We start from the raw sequence: 19,475 nt of genomic DNA, 5'->3' as shown, positions 1-19,475 counted from the left end.
GAGCCCCCCCGGCCGCGCCGCCCGCCCGGCGCCCCCCCCGCCGCCCGGCAGCAGCAGCGCCTCAGACCCGCCACCCATCGCTGGATGTTCCTCCACTTTACCCACCGTATCAAACAGTAAGCAGCTGCTAAAACAAAAACAAAACAAAACAGAGAGAAAAAAAAAAAAAAAAAACCAAAAAAAAAAAAAACAAAACACACAAAAAAAAAAAAGAGTCAAAAAAAAGTAATAACATTATATATGAACTGTGTTTCCTACTTGATTAAAAATATAAAGAACTGAGTGTTTATTTCCCTAATTAACCGAGAACTTTTGTACACGTTTAAGCTATTATTATTAAAAGTGTTTGCAAAAATGGTCAAGATTATAATATTGCTGAATTATATAAAAAAGTCCTTTTCATGTTGAGCTAACATTTGACTTTAGCACAAAAAAAAAGAGATATTTTAGAACACGTAAAATAATATTTTTAGTTTTTTCTTCTCATTTTGTTACCAAATTTCGAACCTTACATGGAGGTTACTATAGTATATTTGACACCCTATATACCTGTGATTAGAGATGTGTATATATATATGAGGGCTAGGCATGCTGTGTGTCTGAGCTTTGTCTAAATGTTATGCAGAAGTTTGTAGAGTTAAAAGGTACGTAGGTTTAATTCATGCAAGGTAAACAATAAGTGCTCTCTTTTATACAATATGCATTGCATCTGGACCTTAAACATATAAAAATGGTCAGTGAAACTTCTGTGAACATGAAGAAAAATTATTAAAAAAGGCATTTAAATGAAATTTGCTAACTTGTGATTTTTACGTTTGAACCAAAGTTATTCAAATAGTAAAAAAAAAAAAAAAAAAAAAGAAAAGAGGAAAAGAAAAAAAAAAAGAGAGAGAGAGAGAAAAATGAAAATTAAAGAATTTCCTCCCATAATATTTTTTTTCTGCACCTGTTTGGTTTACAACTGAGTAGGCGTATTGTCATTATTGTGTATATGAGATGTACTTGTATTGTTCATAATATATTTTTTTTATTCTGTGTACTTAAAGTACTTAACCTGACGTGCAGCGGTTTCCAGTCCACCTGTTTTTGGCAGCAGGTAGCGAGTCTTTCCGTGTGGCCACTGGCACTAGCACTATCTCCTGAACTCGTGCGAGGTCCGGACCCATGCTTTGATCCCCCTTAACTTCCCTAGGCCTGTTAGGAGCCAGTGCAGCGTGATCCCACTGAGCCATGGGGGTCGCAGTTTGGTTGGACAGTGAAAGCCAAGCCGGTGTGTGTGTCCATAATGGATTTCCATGTAGCTGTGGTGCTAGTTATTACTGGCTACATACCTGGCCGTGCCCTGCCCTCCCCGTCCCAGCTCCCGCCGGGCGCGGGCTCTGCTCGAAGCCTAGGCTAGGGAAACACAGATTTTTCAGAACACTAATCTGTCCAGGTGTGTTCTCCAAATTGAAATTGTTTGTAATAATAATAAGAATAATAATATACTTTTACAGATTGTCTTTGTTGTTTTTCGGTTATGTTTTTTTCATAAAAAAAAAAAAGTTGGTGTGCTTTTAATTGACTAACTTCTTGCTGCTGTATAGTAAAATATTAATATATTTTTATCATTAAACTGCTGCATGACTATCATCATTGCGAGTGAAGAGAAAATGTTATAAAAAAAAAGATGCCTTAAACAGTGAAAACAAAACTTTATTTTTTGTTTTTTTCTTTTCTTTTCTTGGCTGGAATTCAGTAGAGAGCGTTTCAGAGAAACTAGAATCTTGTTCCACTCGGAAGTTTTTTGGGAATGCAATCATTTTGCTGAATGGTCTTGGCTGAGTTAGGGTTCAGGTAGACCTGAGCTGCTCCTGTGCAAGCAGGAGCTGCCAGCGCTTCTTTACTGAGGGGCAAGGATGGAGTTTCGGAAGGGTGGGGAGAAAACAAAAAAAAAGCTTGTTTTAAAGAATTTGATTTCCTGCTGTCGTTTTATTCCCAGTTGAAATTATAATCCCCTTTTTCTTCTTGGTCTTTTTTTTTTTTTTTTTTTTTTTTTTTTTGTTTTTGTTTTTGTTTTTTTGTTTTCTTTTTTTTTTTTTGAGTTGTACTGTAAGTGTCAAAACAAGCTGTTTCCATTGTACCATGCATTATTGCCCTTGAAAGAAGTTTGCTGTTAGTGTTCACAGAAAGTTAAACACGAGCCGCTGGTAGCGAGGTGTTTCTGTTTCTTTTTAAACAATCACTGGAAATGTTTAAAATTGCTTTAATGTGCACTTTTCCTATTTCCCAGTAGTGAAATAAGCTTTTCAGAGTGCGTAATGTGACATTTGAAATGGTTCTCAATTGCATGTAAACATGTGTCTGATAACCTGCTTCTGAATCGGAGGCTCTGGATGGGCAGTTCCAGCGATTATTGTACTTCAACTGTGATGTGTCGGGACTGCACTCTCCATGCTGCTAGACGTAGTTAGGAATTTAATTGCTTTGGTTTTGCTACTTGATTGATTGTCTCGGTCCTGCTGTTCGCTGCCCTCCCCAAAGTTGTCGCGCTGCCGACGGACGCGCTCCGGCGCCCGTATTTCCACGCCGCCGCGGTGCGTTCCCAGCAATAAGTAGCGGGAGGCGAGGAGAGCACGGCAGAGTGTCCTTCCGTCCCTCCCGGCTCCTGGGAGCATCGCTAACGAGGCAGGCTCCTCCCGTGGTCTTCCTCGCCCGCGCCGCCCGGATCCTGCCCAGGATCCGGCTGCCTGCAGGAGCGCACGGGCCGCGCGGTTCCAGTCAGACCAGTACAGCCTGGAACAGCCCGCGGGCAGTTCTGTGAACAGTGGCCGAGAACTTGTGGTCAGTTTTTGTCTCGTTTTGGGTTTCTTCTGCGTGTTCCCTTGGTTTTTTGTTTTGTTTTGTTTTGTTTCTTCTTTTAACGCACGTTCTGTATGTTCAAGGACTTGATGAATGCTGATAACGAAACGAAAGACTAAAATGACTGTAAAGATTCGTGGGATTTTTGCTCCTGGTTGTGTTAGATTTCATTTGATTTTTTGTTTTGCTTTTTTTGTTTTAATTTTTGTTTTCCCGGAGGTGCTCGGTACTTTACCAAGGCTCTAATATCTCAGTATTTAAAACAAAGTACAGAAAACCCTGTTTAATGTTAGAAGAAGAAAGGTATATTTGACCATATGTGTTGTTTTAAAAAAAGACAGTATGCTCAAATGTGCCAAGATACCTAATTCCTGAGAAGTATGCCTTATATTTTCCTTGATGATATGCTTTTAAATGTCTTGTAGAATAGGTCCAAGAGCATGATAAAAGCTACTTTATAACGACTACGTGCAAGAAAACTTGAAATTCATTGCAATACTGACATTATTTTATTTTTAAGTTAAAGGGACACTGTCAAGTAATTTACCATTGAAATACAACCACCTTTTAAGTGGTTTTATGCTAACGGGGAAATGTCCTCCAAATTCAAATTCTATATTTTTTTGTTAAAAAGAAAAAAAAGTGAAATTGCTCTGTCTTTGAGAATTTAAATAAATAATAATAAAAAAAGAAACAGCACGAGCCGCTGTTGATTCCTGACTCTTCTTCTTCTTCATCTTCTTCTTCTGCTTCTTCTTTGCGGTCCCGCTGACGATGCTGCGGCGGGAGCAGCCAGCAGCTTCCCGGGAGCCGGGGGTTTGGCCGGACCCTCCGGGGTTCCCCCCGAGCCCCGGTCCCGGGAGCCGCCGGGTTGGGCCGGGCGGGATCGGCGGGCGGGCAGAGCCCGGCCGCGGGTGCCGGGAGCGCTCCGAGCTCCCAGCCAGGCGCGCCCGTAAGCGGAGGGCTTTTCGGTTTTTTGATTTTGGTTTTTTTTTCTTTTTTTTTTAATTCAATTGGAAAAATTTAAAAAAAAAAAAAAAAAAAAAAAAAAAAAAGGAAATAAATACTTGACAGTGTCACTTTGTGCGTATCCCTCGCAGGGGTTGAAATGCGCTGGGCGCAGCGCTGCCGGGAGAGCGGCTCCCGAGCTGTCCCGGGAGCGGGGGAAGCGCGGAGGGGCTGCCCCGGGGGCAGCGGGCAGACCCCGTGAGCCAGGCAGAGCTGCTGCCGGGGATTTAACCCCTGCTCAGAGCCGACCGGTAACTTCTCTTTTTGTTTTGTTTTGTTTTGGGTTTGGTTTTTGGATTTTTATTTGGGAGCAATTACTTTGTTGCCTTTAAAAATAGCACTGTAACCACCTTTTTTTATGATTAGCTGTAGTGTAACCTTTGTCCCTTCAAACTATGCAAGCTATGAAATGTAAATTAGGGATCAGTTAAAGATAGATGATTATATTCAATCAGATGACATTCATGCACTAACTGGAGTATATACAGATAAAGCTATTAGAGTGACTTGTATGCTAACAGCAAGATATAACATACCTACCTATTCAAAAAAATGACTATTAATATTGTATAACAGGACTGTGGGGGTTGGGAGGGAATGTTATCTCTTATCTTCTTAAAAGGGGATTTAAGATTTTTATAACTGTTTTTTCCATCAAACTTTAATATTTTTGTCAAATTTTTAGGTATTTAATTTGTAAAATAGATTTTACTTTGTACTGGCGTACAGAAAATAGGGGTTGATTTAAACTTTTTTGAAGCCAAGTGATCAAGTACATTTGTAATAAAAAGTCAATGGATCTATATCAGTCGTACTCACTGTTTTCATTTCTTGTACGTTCTAATGCAGTGGCGCTGTTATGTCTCCCAAGGGAAAAAAAATTGGGGAGGGGGGTGGAAGGAGAAGGCAAAAATGTCAGCATTGATGCTGCCAATTGATGCAACTTTGCGTGTGCAAGTGGCCCCTGGTCAGTGGAGATTTGGTAATTATGCATTTTTCCTAAAACCACGGTGCACTTTTTCCAGAAGGGTTTATGCAAACCTGACGTTTTTGGCATGTCTTCACTTCACGCTTCCACCTTGGCGCCCATAAACTCTAAAATCGCCCTTTGGGAAGCGCCTTTCCCCTGGCACTTCAGAAAAAGCAAAACCAACCAAAGCAAAACTCTGATTTCTTCTAAAGTGGTGAACTACAGCACATGATGTTTTTGCACCCTCACATGCTGTCTCCCTTCCTCCAAGGTCTGCCACTTGCTTTTCTCTAAGTTCAACAGGTCAAAGGTTTTTTTGTTTCATTTTTTAAAGTAAAATTGCCAAGTGTTTTGGATCGAAGACTTCAGCAGATCCACCGAGCTTGGATCCAACACCTTGCAGAGCACTGACATAATTATTTTTTGGTTGCTTGTTTGCTTTAAACCCAGCCCTCCCCTTCCCTGTCCCGGGGCATATACCAAATCTGATTGACTTGTCTGTGGCAGAAGTTGTGGGAGTCAGCAGGGAGAACGATGACATTAATGTACAAGAATGCTAAAACAGGTTTACATTTTAGGGGCTCTCGTCAAGCATGAAAACCTCTAAAGTATAACTAGAACCAACCAATTTCCTCAGTTTTGCTAGTCCTCCAGGTAGACAGCGAGTCTCTCTTAGGTGAATTGGAAAGAAAGCAGTAAAGGGAAATTCTTCCACAGCTGTGCAATTTGCTCCTTCAAAAACCTGCTGCTCCTACTGGATTGGGTGGCTTTTGGAGAGGTAGGGCTCTGCCTGAAGCACTGTGAGTTTCTCTTTTAAAAAGACACTGTCAAGAATTTTTCTTTTTTAGGAACCCAGTTTGCAGCTTTTTTTTTTTTCTGGGTTTTTTTTTTTTTTTTTTTTTTTCTTCTTTTTTTTTTTTTTTCCTTTTGGTTTTTGTCAGGCTTACCCAAACTCTCCCTTTATTGTCTTACTCTCCTCCTTCGTTGGCTGCCTGCTCCTTGTTAACTCAGCTTGTGCAGCTGGAGGGTCACTGTTCCCAGTGGTGTTTGGACTATCTGGAAGAGGAGCCCAGTAGTTTGAAATTCTTATGCTGGGCTTTTTTATATCTTTCGCACACTCATTTCTCTCCCTAAACGTTTTACTCTTCTTGGCTTTCTCCTGTAATGCATGAGGAAAGGTGAAGGGCTCTGAATTTTTGGTGGCAGAACGGAGAAACGGGCTGCACGCAAAGAGTTGTCACAATGTTTTGACAAAACCGACAAGGTAAACAAGCGAGTTCCATTTTTATTCCTGATTCCTTCTGCTGTTGCCATCTCCTTTGCCGGTTGAAACAATGAAACAGAGTTTCTGCCCAGAGCCTTTTTTTTTTTTGTGGCTCCTTTTACTCTGCTCACTTGCACATGATTTAGCTCACTGGCACCACAAAATATGTGTGGGTTGTGAGCGTGGCAAGGAGATACGTATATAGAGTTTAGAGCTAGTTAAGGTTAATTTAAATGGACTTCCAAAACTATACCCTTTTTAAAAAGCTCGTATTCCCCAGAGCCTTGTCTTTGGGCCTGAAGTTCATCTTTTTTTTTTTTTTTTTTTAAATATTTCCTTCTCTGAAGTGGTGTGTGTGGTGTTGGGAAGGCTGAGGGTGATGGCACAGGAAGGATGCTCCTCTCGCGTGGCAGCTCTCCGGAAGCTCGGCAGCTGGAGCCTCTGCCTGCTCCCAGCAGAGGCTGCCTTCCCATTCCTGTTCGTGCCAGATGGTCCTGGGCCTGCTCTGGGACTTTCTCTTAGCCTGTCTCTCCTTCTTTGCTTGTTATCTTCCCAAAGTGTTTCAGTTCCTGAGGGCACTGCAGTCTGGGAGAAAGGCAGCTCACATCAGGGTCTGCAGCCATCCCACTTCTTGTGAATGACAAGTAGGCCACGAGGCTTTACTGGGCTGTGTGTTGCTTGTTGGTAGTGCAGAACAGCTGCAGGTTAGCAGGGGGAAGTAAAGGCCAAGTCATCAGTTTGCAGGGGTTTCACAGTGTTACTTTTCTAATGGCATTCTGGATATTTTAGTGCAGTTTGGCTGGCATAGAAGTTGCTGTTGGAGGAGTACATTGGAAGGGAAAGGATGAGCGGGTTGGTGTTTGGGCAGGCGTGGTGTTGTCACTAACAAAGGCATTTCCTGAGCCGGCAGACTCAGGCTGGGTGAAAAGAGTTTGTCCGGGGGAGGAGCTCCCAGCAGTCACAGCAAAGGTGTTGTCTGTCTGGAGGGTTGGAAAAGATTTTTGGAGCAAGATGGAAGATGGAATGTGGCAGAGATGGATAGCCAAGGGACACCTTGGGCTGCCATGCAAGTGCTTCAGCATCAGCAGAGGTATGGCACTCAGAGAAGCCCATGAGAGCTTGGTGACAGTGGCCCTTTTCCCCAAGCAGCTGAGGGGTGCCAGGCAGCTGGTCCCAAGGGATTGTGGAGCAGTGGGCACTGAGCTCCCCAGCTGGAGTAGCTCTGCTGGTTCCCCATCGTTGCAGTTTGGTGGCTTAAGCCAGATGAGCATTTTGTGTTTTGGAAGAGTCAAAGCATGTCACTCCCACCTCTATAAAAGTAGTAACCGGTTGTGTAGCCTGTTTGAGGCAAAATATCACAGGAGAGGGAGAGTTGAAGTCATACAGCAAGAAACGAGGCGTGTTTTCACGAAAAAAAATGTCAGCTGGAGATTAAGTGAAAAAAGATAAAGATAGAGGACTTTTGGCTCCACTATCTGTCTTTTGAATGTTGACTGATTAAAACAAGACAGAGTGAATGGCTGGATATCCCTGAACAATGCTTCACTGTCCTTCTGCAGATCGATACTGCTGGCACTCCTTCACCTAGACAGGGGATCTGGTCCTGAGCTTTTTGCTCTGGAAGGCACCATGGCCAGCCAGGATGGAGCCTGCCAGACTGGCTGTAGATTTTGTCTGCATGTGGGTGCTGTGACCAGACATCACCTGGACAATGGCACTATCCCTGCAGCTCGAGTTGGGCATGGGGTTTGGTAGGGAAGTTCTGATGTCCCCGTTCAATGTACCTTAGAGCAGCCTAAGAGAACAAGACCTGATACAATTTGGGTTTAACTAAGACAAGTTTTAGCAACCAGTGGGCATTAGGTTTATCAGGCCAAGCTAGAGCTGGCAGGAGAGTAAAATATCCAAAACACAGGTAACAGAACTGTCAGGTCCTGAGCAGGGATAACTTTGCTGCTGAATTTGGTGACCCTGGCCATTTCCACACCTTCTCTTTAGTATTGAGCTCATGGCATGTGGTGAACCTCTGCTCCTTTCTGGATCAGCCACCAGCTGGGTGGGTGTTTGGTTTGAACAGGAATCTGCTGGATCTCCCCAGCAGGAACTCAGTCTTAACTCAGACAATTCCTCTGCTTTGTTGGTGATCAGTTGGATTGCTGTCCATCCTGACATCAGCTTTGCAAAAATACACGCCTTAGCCCTTTCTGAGTCTTGGGCCACGTAGCAGACTGAAGTGCAAAGAGGATTGGCTGCAACACTGGCAGTGGGAGTTTCTGCTGAGTCTCCCTGGCTGTGGCATTGAAGCATTTTTTTCTTGAAACTCTATCTTGAAATATGCAGGAAGCAAGAAAAACCAGCTTCATTCTTTCTGTTTGAGATTGGAGAGGTGAGAGGTGTGGATTTACATCTGAAGCAAGGAGGGATGTGCCCCTCATGGCTGGGAAGACTTTGGAGGGAGGTGGCTGTTGTGGGAGCTGATCCAGTGCGTGCCGCTGGGACACCAAGTACATGACTTGGAGAGATTTAGACAGCTTTTTGGGAAAAGCCTCCTTGTGTTGAAATGTCATCCCAGTCCTGATGTAGATTTCAATGGAGAATTGCTTGTGAAAGTGCCTTGCAAGCTGCATCTGAAGCCCTGTGACCGTGCTGACCCCAGTGGGTTTGGCTGTTACTGAACACGGTGCAGTCACTGTGCAGCAGCCCCGTGAGTGCAGCCTTGGTGCAGGAGATCGTGTCTTACTGATACATGTCAGTGGTTTGGGCTGGGAGCTGTCACTGTCATGTTTGCAGGAAGGTCTGGAAGCTGAGCCTGGGCTCTCAGACATCATCACCACCTGCTCTGTATCGATGCACTGGGTTGGGCCAGCACTGGGGTGTTTTGAGGTGGCTGTGGGGGCTCTGCTGCAGGGCTGACCCCCCCAGCGTGGTTTGTGCTGATGTGGCCAGTGTTGAGGCTGGAGGAGGCTGTGTCCATATCACACAGACCTGGATGGTTTCTGTTGCTGGGAGTTGAGAGTCGGTAAATGATCAGTGGTTATTTTTTCTGTTACTGGTATGACTCAGGCTCAAATTGCTGTGCACCCATCGAGGTTGGGACATTAGAGGTTTGGGGGGTTTTGTTCTCACTCTGGATAGAAAGGCAGCTGTCAGAGGGCAGGACAGTGGTTGTGCATCAGGCAGGACCTGTCTGTTGGGATTCTGGGAGCAGCACTGTCAATTGAAAGGCAGCCACCTTGGTTTGGGTGTCTCTGTCCCCCAGCTTGCTCTTGCTCTAGTGTCTCCCTAGGGAGTGCATTTTATTTCTCTGTCCTCCATCCTGGTTGCACAACAGTGAGCACAATGTAGGCTGCTGGCTTTATTGCCTGCAGTCTCCTGAGGTTTGGAACTTGCCTGGGCTCACCTTTTGCCCAGGCATCTCACATGGGCAGGGGAGCTCAGCCCAGCAGCTCCTGGGGAGTGAGTCTGCATCGGCACAGCGGTGCCAGCCGGTCCAGGCTCCTCAGAACTCACCTAGGGCTCGAGAGGTGAGCGCTGGGATTTCAGGGACTAGCTCTTCTCTCTGCATCAGTCCAGCAGAAGCAGGTCCAGCTGGCTCACTTTTGGGCAAGCTGAGAAGGCTTGCCGATCTGTCAATACTTCAAGAAATGCCAGGGCTAGGAATCATGGAGGAAGGGTTTTGTGAAATCTGGTATTTAAACCTCCCACTCGAGTGATGCTGAGGAGAGCTGGCAATGTAGCATTGGCTTATCAGGAGCTGTGTGGGCAGGTCAGCTTAAAAAAAATTGTTGTGTGAGCAGCACCAGAGGTGAAAGGAAGAAGAAGCCAGTGTCTTGTCAGGTACAGAGTTTAAATGGGGTCAGAATTTCTTTTTATTAAAAGGATTGTTTTATTTAAATAATAAATGATAGTACGTTCACCGTTGCCAGGGGCTGCTGAAGGGCAACCAGGCAGGTCTGAGCAAAGTAGGGACTAAAGGCTTTGAATTATTTTCTGTCATTAATAACTCTGAGCTAAGCACTGAAAATTCATGTTAAAGCCATCTCTGCTTTCATGCATGTGAACAGTCTGGTTTGTGGATAGATCTGCTGTGATCAGAAGTTCATTCTATCTTGAAAAAAAAAAAAAGTTGGCTTCTGAGCTTCACCTGTCAATAAAAGTCCTGGAAAATGAGTCCTTGCAGGCTTCTGCAAGGCCATATGTAACTTATCTTGTCTAATGCAAGTCTCTAATTGGCTGTTTAAAGTAATTTTTAAAAAAGAATCTGTTAACGGTCAGTCTATTTTTAGTTTAAAGATGGACTTTATATGGTCATAAAGTAAAATTCCTAGCTTAATTATGGGAATCAAAGTACATTGGCTTAATTGCACAAAGAACTGCACACAAGAGTGCAGAGAGGACACACTTTATGAGTGATTACCTGCTGATAAAATACTATATGGAGCAACAAGTGGGGGCATTCCAGGCTCTAGAAAGCATCCTGAGGCCAGAACTGCTGAGCTGCTGGAGGAGAGATGGCATCAAATCCTCTGCAGGTGGTCTGAGTTCATTCCCACCACAGCACTGGCTGCCCTGCCTTGTATTTGTGGAGAGTTGAAACTGGATGGGATTAAAAGGGTGATTTATAACCAAAGCCTTGGTTGAGGAGTTGATTTGTGTTCTGGAGATGCCTCCAGAAGCTGGAAAAGCAGCTGTGGGAGGTTTGAATGGCAGAGGATTCAGTGATGGGAAATACAAGCTCCCAGTGATTAGGAGATCCATCAAACTATTTCCCCATTGATTGGACAGATAGACCTTGAAAGGTATCAGAGTGCTTGGGGCAAGCCTGAGGCTGTCATTCTTGAAGCTGAGATACCTGGGAAGCTAAACTAGGTGTCCAGGGAGGAGACAGAATTTAGGACATGGCAGTAGCTCTTCCTAAAGTCAGTGTGTGTGCCTGGGAAAAGGCTGTGACAGGGAAGTGACATGAGGAGCTGTGACTTCACAGCAATTCCACTTCAGCCCAGGGGTCCCCAGACTGGTGGCAGGGAAGTGGGCAGGGTTTGGGGAGGACAGACTGGTGGGAGGCTGAGGCTGTCGGGACTGGGGCGTACGTGGAGCTTGGCAGCAGAGCTGTGTGCACAGGAGGGACTGGGCTGGAGTAAGGAATGGGCACATCTGCACAACAGGGTGGAAACAGGAGACAAAAATAGTTGTTGTAGACTGCTCAGTGGTGAAAAAAGACCTCAGCACACTGGTCTGGTTGAAACATGGTGGGGGTGATGGAAGTCAATAAGATCCTGCATTACCTGCCATTGGAGCAGGTGTGTTAGGTCATAAAGGAGGAACACTACATCTAAAAGGTTGCTGTAAAATCTGAGGAAATTGAACCACTGGCGACCAAACAGCCACATTTATGTCGGATATAATTTCTGAATTTTAATGACATGGAGGTATTAGGAAGTTTTCAATTCCAAACAAAAGGAAAGTTGAGGATTTCATGAGCCTTGGGAAGAAAATAGGCTCATGCATCTTCATAAACCTGTTAGAAAAAGTAAGTTCCATTATGACTTGTGCTATCTGGCCAGATTGTTTGGCAAGGAACTGGCTAACATTTTGGTGAGCAAACATCTTGATTTACTTAAAGGATAATTTCTTGTAACAGCTTGGTCTAGAGTTAGCCTTTGTTTAGAACTAAAACATAAGAACTGATTCAAGATAAAATTATTGTTGAGCTGTTAAGTAGCAGTGACCACCTGGGGTCACTGAACTGCAGGTTCAGCATTCTCAGGGGTAAAAGGTGCTGGACTAAAAGTGAGTCTTGTGTTCCAAAATATTGCAGGGAGAAGATCAGAAAAATGAAGTTTCTAGACTTACCATATATACCTGGGAAGGTTACTGGCATCCAGGTGAGGCAGAACTCTGTCATGAAAGAGTGAGCAACCCTAAAACTGTTGTTAAAAGTAGTTATAAAGGAAGGGATTTCTGGATTTCAGGAAGATTCCACCAAAGGACAGCCCAGCTCTTGAGGAGCAGACTGGAAGAACCATGTGGTAGGGCAGGTAACCATGATCTGAAAATAAAGCAGTTTAGGAGGGGCTCTGCAGAGCTGGGGGCTTTGGGAAGCCAATGCTGTCTGAGGGACATCAGAGACAGGGCTGGGGAAAAAATCTGGTTGTGCAGGACTGAGGACAGAATTCATTTCCTGCACTATTTCATGCCACTGGAGCCACTCCCCCATGTCATTCTGGAGCACAAGGCATGTTTGAGATGCTGTCCATCACCTCAGCCTTTTGGGTGAGATAAGGAGCCTTCCTCTGAAACTTTTGCTGGAGCAAAGCAGGAAATTCAAGTGGAGGAAAAGGTGTATCTAGGGGTTTTGAAAAAGCTTGGGACTGTAACTCTTAAAGGTATTAACAAAAACAGGGCTGTCAAAAAACAGCTTAGTATTCTCCATGACTAGATTACGTCCTGATGTCAGGTTATTCTTTTTTTTTTTAATTAAAGTATTAATCGGGGCACTGGGAATTGCAGATCAGCAACCCTGAACTCCAGTTTGAGAAGGAGAAGCTGAAGTGCTGTGGCTCTTCAGTGTGTGAGAGGTGGAAAGCAGCACATTTTCTGCAGAGAAAGGAGGTTGGACCAGGTGATCCCTTCCAACTCCATCCATTCTTTGATTCTATGATCAGTCTGGTTTGCTGGGGCACCTACCAGAATGTCTGAACACGTTGACAAATAGCATGATAAAAAATGGGCTTGTAATGAGAAGAGAAATACCACAGAGTCCCTCTTTGGTTGCAGTTGATATTTGTTGCTTAGGAAGCAAAAGGTAGACTAAAGTCAATTAGAGAAGGTGATTAAAGGCTTCCAAGTCTGCATCTTCAGCCTTTGAGCAAATGAGTTCCATTCAATGGTTTCACTAAACCCAAAGTTGCTGACTGGAGAAGGGTTGATTTTCATGAAACTTTTGTGGTGGACGCCACTAAGTCCAGGTTGCAAAGTCTGGTCTGAGGGGAGAAGCAAGCCTGGAATACTAGGTAATATGGCATCTAGATTTCTCCTGTAAAGCAACACCCCCCAGTTCAAATTCCTGCCTTGAGCTGGACTTGCAGGTCTGCCAGATCCCAGAGTGTGCCTCAGCAGCTGATATTGTGGGTATGTTCTGTTTCCTTTTCTTTTTACAAGGAAGAAACTCAAAGGTCTTGATTTTCATAATGGGCAGAAAGGGAAACAGGTCTGGGCAGCATCTTGCAGCTCTTACCTAGGTCTGTCCTTGAGGGAGGATTGTTGGTGTGCGCACATGCAGACCTGTGTTACCTCTCTTCCCAGGAGACCCAGGAGAACCCACAGGTCACTGGTGTCAGCCAGGCAACCTTTTGCTGCTCTGCTTAATTTTAGGCTTCTTAAAAGTCTAGGAGTCATGGCAAATGCCCTGGCTTCTCTCACCTTCCCTGTCTCCAGTAGATCATGGTAGCAAAGACTGAGTGCTTTGGTAAGTCACTGGAGTTTGCAATACAAGCAGGATAACTGCAGGCACCATGAGGCTTTCAGTCAGAGTTTAAAGACAAGGAGCAGAGTGGTTGGGTTAGACTGGAGAAGTCACCCCAGCCTGGCTGTGGATGGAAAACTGAGAAGAGCATAAGGTGCTGTGAGCATGGGGTTGACCCTGGGACATAGGAGGCAACAGGGGAAAAAAACAAAACAAAAAATTTTAATGCTCTGCCAGTATCCCAGTCTGTAGGTGAATTGTTCATTCAGGAAGAACTCAGATTCTGGTAGCCAGAGCTAATGAAGTTGTGTAGCCTGCCACAGGAATCCTGCACATTCCAGGTGTAGGTGCAGGTCTGTGAGGCTGCTGAGCAGGTGCTTGTCTGTACCACAGCTTGTTAGACCCCACAGTGTCCCTGTGCTGCTCTCCCTGGTAATCAGGTGGTTGTCACTGACACAACCTTTGTCCCTACCCCTAGAAATCCACTAGATTGCTCACTTCTAGTTAAATTATACCAGCTGACCTTGAAGTACTCAATATAAAACTGTCGTGGTATGCTTGCATGATAGTTATTTGATGTAAGACAACAATTTCTTGTGCTCTCTCTTTAGGAATTTGGGCTTTGAGTTTTACTGGGGTGTGTTGTATGTACCCAACTGCACAGGATCAGGTCCATCTCTGTTTTAAAATGTATTTCACATCTGTGATTAGAAATGTTCTAGGAAATAAATTAGGAGATCGAGTTGTCTGTCACAGGCTCAGATGATCATAGCGACTTGTGCTAAAGGCTCCGTCCTCGTAGAGACCTGCACGGCTGCTTGGTGTAACTGCTGTCAGAGCTCTGGCCTTCTGGTAATAGTGTTTTTAATAAATGTACTGAGTATACTCACCTTTCAATCCTCTTAGGTACCAATAATTATTGCTGGTATTCTGTACATTAGCTCTGTACTAGCATTCACATTGGACTAGGCTTAATAGCGTGAGTGTCAAAGATGACTTGAAAAAGGAAAATTAATTTATACCCTTTCGTGTGGTTCTGCCCCGTGTAGTGGGTGGTTTGTGGAAGTACCAAAAGTGCTACAATTGTCTTCCCTCTTTTATTTGCTGTTATTTTCTGCAGCAGAACATACAGACTGAAGTCTGTTTTTCCATCCTTTGGAGACACTGAGATATTATCATGGTGAGGTCCATGGAAATACCCAGACAAGCTGGGCCCTCACACAGAGATAAGGCATCATTTCCATTTGTTGGTTGTTTTTTTTTTTCCCTTCTGCTGTCCATCCTCCAAGTTTTTGGGGCTTTTTTGTTTGTTTGTTTTTAAAGTAAAATGGTTATTCCCTCATGTGTCAGTGCAACATCCTCTAGGATATTTATGACCTTTCAGGAAGGTAGACAGGACTGAAACAACTAATGCCAAAAAATTGCTGGTGGCGAGGGAGAAAAATCCTTGTTTTCAAGGCAAACCCCATCCAGACTTTTTTCAGCACACCACAAGGGTATAAATCCCGACTTTTTCTTTTCCAGGTGATCTTTAAGGCCAAGTAGCAGAGGGCAGGGTTTGCCCTCCGGGGGGGTTCTGGTGCCATGTGGCATCCGCGCTGTCCCGCAGGTCTGAGCCCCCGGCACCCCGGCGTTTAGGGGCTGGCTTTCACCATGTCCTCAATTTGGATCCCCAGGGCAGAAAAATTAGGACTTTCTCAGTTAAAGAAAAAAAAAAAATTAAAAAAAAAAACCAAAAGTGAAGCAAAATCTCCCTGAGAGTTGTGTTTCCTCACAGCAGTGATGGCCCCTCAGCACCCACTTCTGTTCAGCCAGGACGCCCGGGTCAGTCCTGCTGGGTTTTTAGCCATCTTGACCTCATGTTTGCAAATATTATTGGTAATATAATGCTCTATGTACAAATGTCTGTGTGGCTCATGTGTATGTTTCTGTGGTTCAAGTCAGCCACAGACTTCTGGAATTTCATTGTACTTTGGTTAAATGTTGGACTTTTAACTCTTCTACTGTATGGCTTCTTGATTTCTCTTGTCCAATGTGGACCAACTCTATTTTTGGAAATAAATAAGCATGTAAATAAAATGAATGGGTTTATGCCACTTACAAGAAAATGCTTTATTTAAAATATACACTCAGTCTTGTATATTTTATGGTATCTCAGGGAGCAGCCGAGGCTCAGGCCCCAGCAGCCTTGTGCTGAGATACCATATTATGTACAAATTCACTTCCAAGTGCTTTTGGAAGCAGACTCCCCATCTCCTGAGCCAAACCCCCGTAGGACCAGCCTTGAGGAGGAGGGAGGGGGGAATCCAGAAACACGTGGTTTAAGGGGAGTAAAGGAAACAAACACGATTTTCATCTCAACACAAGGCTTCTGGTTTGAGGTGTTCAGGTGCCAGAGACACTGCAGGGATGCCATGGGTCAGTTCTCAGCTCCTGCCTGGGAACACATGGAGATCAGGAGCACATTGACATCTTTTTTTTATTTTTTTTTTAATTTTTTTTTTTTTAATTCTCCATATAAACCAATATTTACCAGTAATCCTGTGTTTCTGTTTTTGTTTTTTGGCAGACTTTTACCAGTAAATATCGGTTTATTCCTGAAACCAGAAGCCCTAAACATACCTTTGTTTATAAGGTCAGTTGGCATTTTGTCTCTCTCATTCCCCACTCCCCCCCAGTACAACCCAGCAGGTGGTTGAAAGGTACCGAGTTCTCTTTCTAGTTTTCCTGCTCTGCATCTCTGGGAACTGGAGCCTGCAGGACCTAGAGCCTTCTGTTGGTAATGTAGATCCGAGTTTACAAATTATTCTTTTACCATTTCAAATCCTGCTTTTAAGGACAGAGGTGTTCCCACCTGCCCACCATGGGTACTGGTAGAAACCCCTAAATTGCTCCTCCTCTCTGAAGCCTGCGGGTAGGTCTCTCACTAGCATCTTCAGCCTTTGGGCTGAGAAAATAATTTATCCCAAAATATACACTAAAAACTGCCATTTCTGGTTTACTGTGAGCAGGACTGGGGGAGGGAAGGGTGGGAAAGGAGTTTGAAACTTACTTTTCTCCCCCTTTTTTCCTAGAAAGCAAATGTGACATGGGGAGGAGGGAGAGAATGTGAACGTGGCCCTTCCTAAAGTCATTGTAAACTCCTCCTCCGAGTCTGGGAAAAAGGGCAAGTGAAAGATCTGATCCTTAAAAGGACATCACTGGGTGTCTGAGACCCCAAAAGCAGCTGGCGAATTTTAAGGACTCAAATTGCTTTTGGTTTATCCCAAGACAAACGGACTTGGGAGTGTTGAATCCTCCTTTTTCCTCATAAGTATTTGCCACCCAAACACTGCACTTTTTGTTAATGCCCCAGAAACAGAAAACCTGATGAGGGATAGAAAATGAGTTGACTGCACAGTCCCGGCCAATTTTTTTTCTCCCAAGCGAACAAAATGCAAAAAAAATTTTAAAAAAACCCCAAACCGAAGCCCCTCCCCAAAAAAGGCCTCCTAAAAAAGCAAGTCAAAGAGGATCTCAAATGCCCAGTCTGGTTTTGTTGTACATGGTTGACAGGGGTGTTTTTGGCATAGCTGCAGCCCTACAATGTCCCTTTAAGGAGCACCGTGGCTCGTTTCCTCCTCACGAACCCCGAGCTGAGGGTTTTGCCGTTCCTGAGAGCAGAATGAAGCTCCTGCAGCCTTAGTTGGAATCCAGAATGAGGGAGCCCTTCCAGCTGTGCACTTTGAGCTGAAAACTACCTTTCCTCCCCTTTTGCAGCCTGGGTGGTTCTGATTGCTGGCAGTTCTGTAATACAACCTTAATCTGAGCAGTTGAGGCTGGTCCTACCTTATCTTCAGACGTCTTGCGGAGGACTCCTGTTACCAGTTTGGTACTCAAAAGCTACACCCCACCATCAGAAGTCACTTTTTGGTTTTTTTCCAAAGGCAGTGATAGCTCACCCTCTCTAGCTCTAATGGAAACCTGATAATTGCAATGCAACTTTCTAATAAATTGTTCATATATTCATAATTCCGTTGCAATCCCAAATTGGAGAAGAGATCTGTTAAAGGTATATATTAGTCTAGATTTTTCTTATTGTAAATACTGTAATTTTATAATACTGTCAATATTTTATTAACTTAGAAATATTTAACAGAGTTTAATCTATGGTAGTTGATTTATTTATAGGTTTATGTTGCAGCCAATTACATTCTAATGTAAGATTAACTTTCAGCATGTAAACTTGGAGTGAATATATCTTTGGAAAGATTAAGAGAGAAAACTCTCACTCTTAATCTGCAGTATTTATCCCCAATTCCCAGTTGGGAATTATTTAACGAAATATTAGGAGGTTCTGAGAGCTCATGAATCTAATAACTGCAGCTGGATTTGAAAACTTGATTTTTGAGATGTATCTGACTCTTTGACCCTGTGAAAAAGTTTGTTTCAGCACCTTACCTCTCTAGCACAGAAGTCTTTATTTTGAGCAAAGGGACACTGTCAGATCAATTTTAGTTTCTTGCTTTTGGGGGGAAAAAGAGACCACAAAATGCAGCCTTGTGGCTTGTGTGTTCATTCTTTTTGGATTGCATGGGAACAGCTCCTCTCCTGAGGCTTTGGGTCCCTGGCCAGAGCACCTTCACCCCGGAGCTTCAGGAGATGGGCAAAGTCTCAAACCTGACCATTTTTGACCAAAGCATTTGCTTTTTAAAAATTGAAATCTCTCTCTCTCTTTTCACCTGATGGTGTCCCTTTAGCATCATAAAGATGTTCATGTTCTCTGAAAAGCATGAGAAGTGATTTTCTTTTCAAGGCAGGGAGAATTGGTCTGTCATGTGTTTGCAACACAACTTGCATAAAAATACCAAAAATATCTTGAGGGTTTTCACAGGCGTTGGTATTTTTTGAGTGTAAAAGTTAATCTTGATTAGAGATGTGCCAATCTTTACTGCTTTCCTGTAGTGTTGTTACACTTAGGCATTTCAGTTCACTTACAAATATATACTGTAACAGTATACTTTGTACAGATTTATTTAAAATTTATTTGAAAACTGAAATAAAGTAGGCAGAAAATAAAGATATTTATTTTTCATTTGACTATGTAAGAAGGTATCATTCTTTTGGTTTTAGTGCACTGGTGTACCAAGCCTCAGAACCACTGCTTTCTCCAGCTCATAGGATGCTTTTCCAGACTGTGGATACGTGTATGTGTACTGCTGTGTTGATAAGTAAATGCCAACGATGGAGTTCGTTGCTTTTATACATCCCAAAGAGAAGTTCTCCACCGTTCACTGTCTGTTTTCTGACCGAAAAGGCGTGTGTTTGTGAACAGTGTGCACGCCAGCTCTGCCACCCCACCCTCACATCAGCTCACACCAAGGCCAGGATGGGAGGAGTTGCCTGCGTACCTTCCCCAAAACACCCCGGGCCGCAGTGGCATCGTCAGGGAGCAGCTCAAACCTGTGTCCTTTGGGCTTTGTGTAAAGCAAATGCAGAACAAGAAAAATCGAGATGTTAAATCCATTAGAAAACAAATTCCTTATTGTACAGTAGTATGGAGATCTCTAGTCAACCTGCCATTAATAATAGATTCTTATTTTTTGAATGATCTATTTAAAAGAACAGCAAGCATTGTATTTGCTAGTAAATCTGAAGTGTTTACATGGAATTACTAAATAAATTATTTGATCTAAGATGGCTCTTATCAGTGCTGATTTTTAATAATGGAAATTCAGTTTGGCAGCTGCTTTTTTAGTTCGTGCTGTTCTTTAAAATCTCACAAAGCAGGTTTTGTTATTTTTTTCCCTGCATCCTTGTGGTTCACATTAGGTTCTGGGGAAGAGGCAAACCACGCCTCTCCCTGCAAGGCCTGACAGGAGTGCTAGCTCATGTTTTCCAACCCCTTCCATGAGGCTTTCCCTTCATATCCCAAACAGCTGAGACAG

The 19,475-nt window shown here is 43.7% G+C and overlaps 1 long non-coding RNA gene across 2 annotated transcripts; it reads left to right on the top strand.

The window, feature by feature from the left end:
• Positions 1-25: 25 nt before the first annotated feature.
• LOC130258605 (uncharacterized) lies at positions 26-19,223 on the top strand. 2 transcript variants are annotated; one of them, XR_008841524.1, is made up of 4 exons: positions 26-116; positions 16,118-16,462; positions 16,623-17,599; positions 18,661-19,223. It is a non-coding gene; the product is annotated as an uncharacterized LOC130258605 (long non-coding RNA). The 2 variants fall into 2 exon arrangements; XR_008841523.1 differs by having other exon boundaries at positions 16,118-17,599.
• The last annotated feature ends 252 nt before the right edge of the window (positions 19,224-19,475 follow it).

The sequence above is a fragment of the Oenanthe melanoleuca genome, chromosome 13 (assembly GCF_029582105.1).
Source record: "Oenanthe melanoleuca isolate GR-GAL-2019-014 chromosome 13, OMel1.0, whole genome shotgun sequence".
Classification (NCBI taxonomy): domain Eukaryota; kingdom Metazoa; phylum Chordata; class Aves; order Passeriformes; family Muscicapidae; genus Oenanthe; species Oenanthe melanoleuca.
Note: the sequence above shows the minus strand (reverse complement) of the source record. Positions and strands in the feature narration are given on the sequence as shown.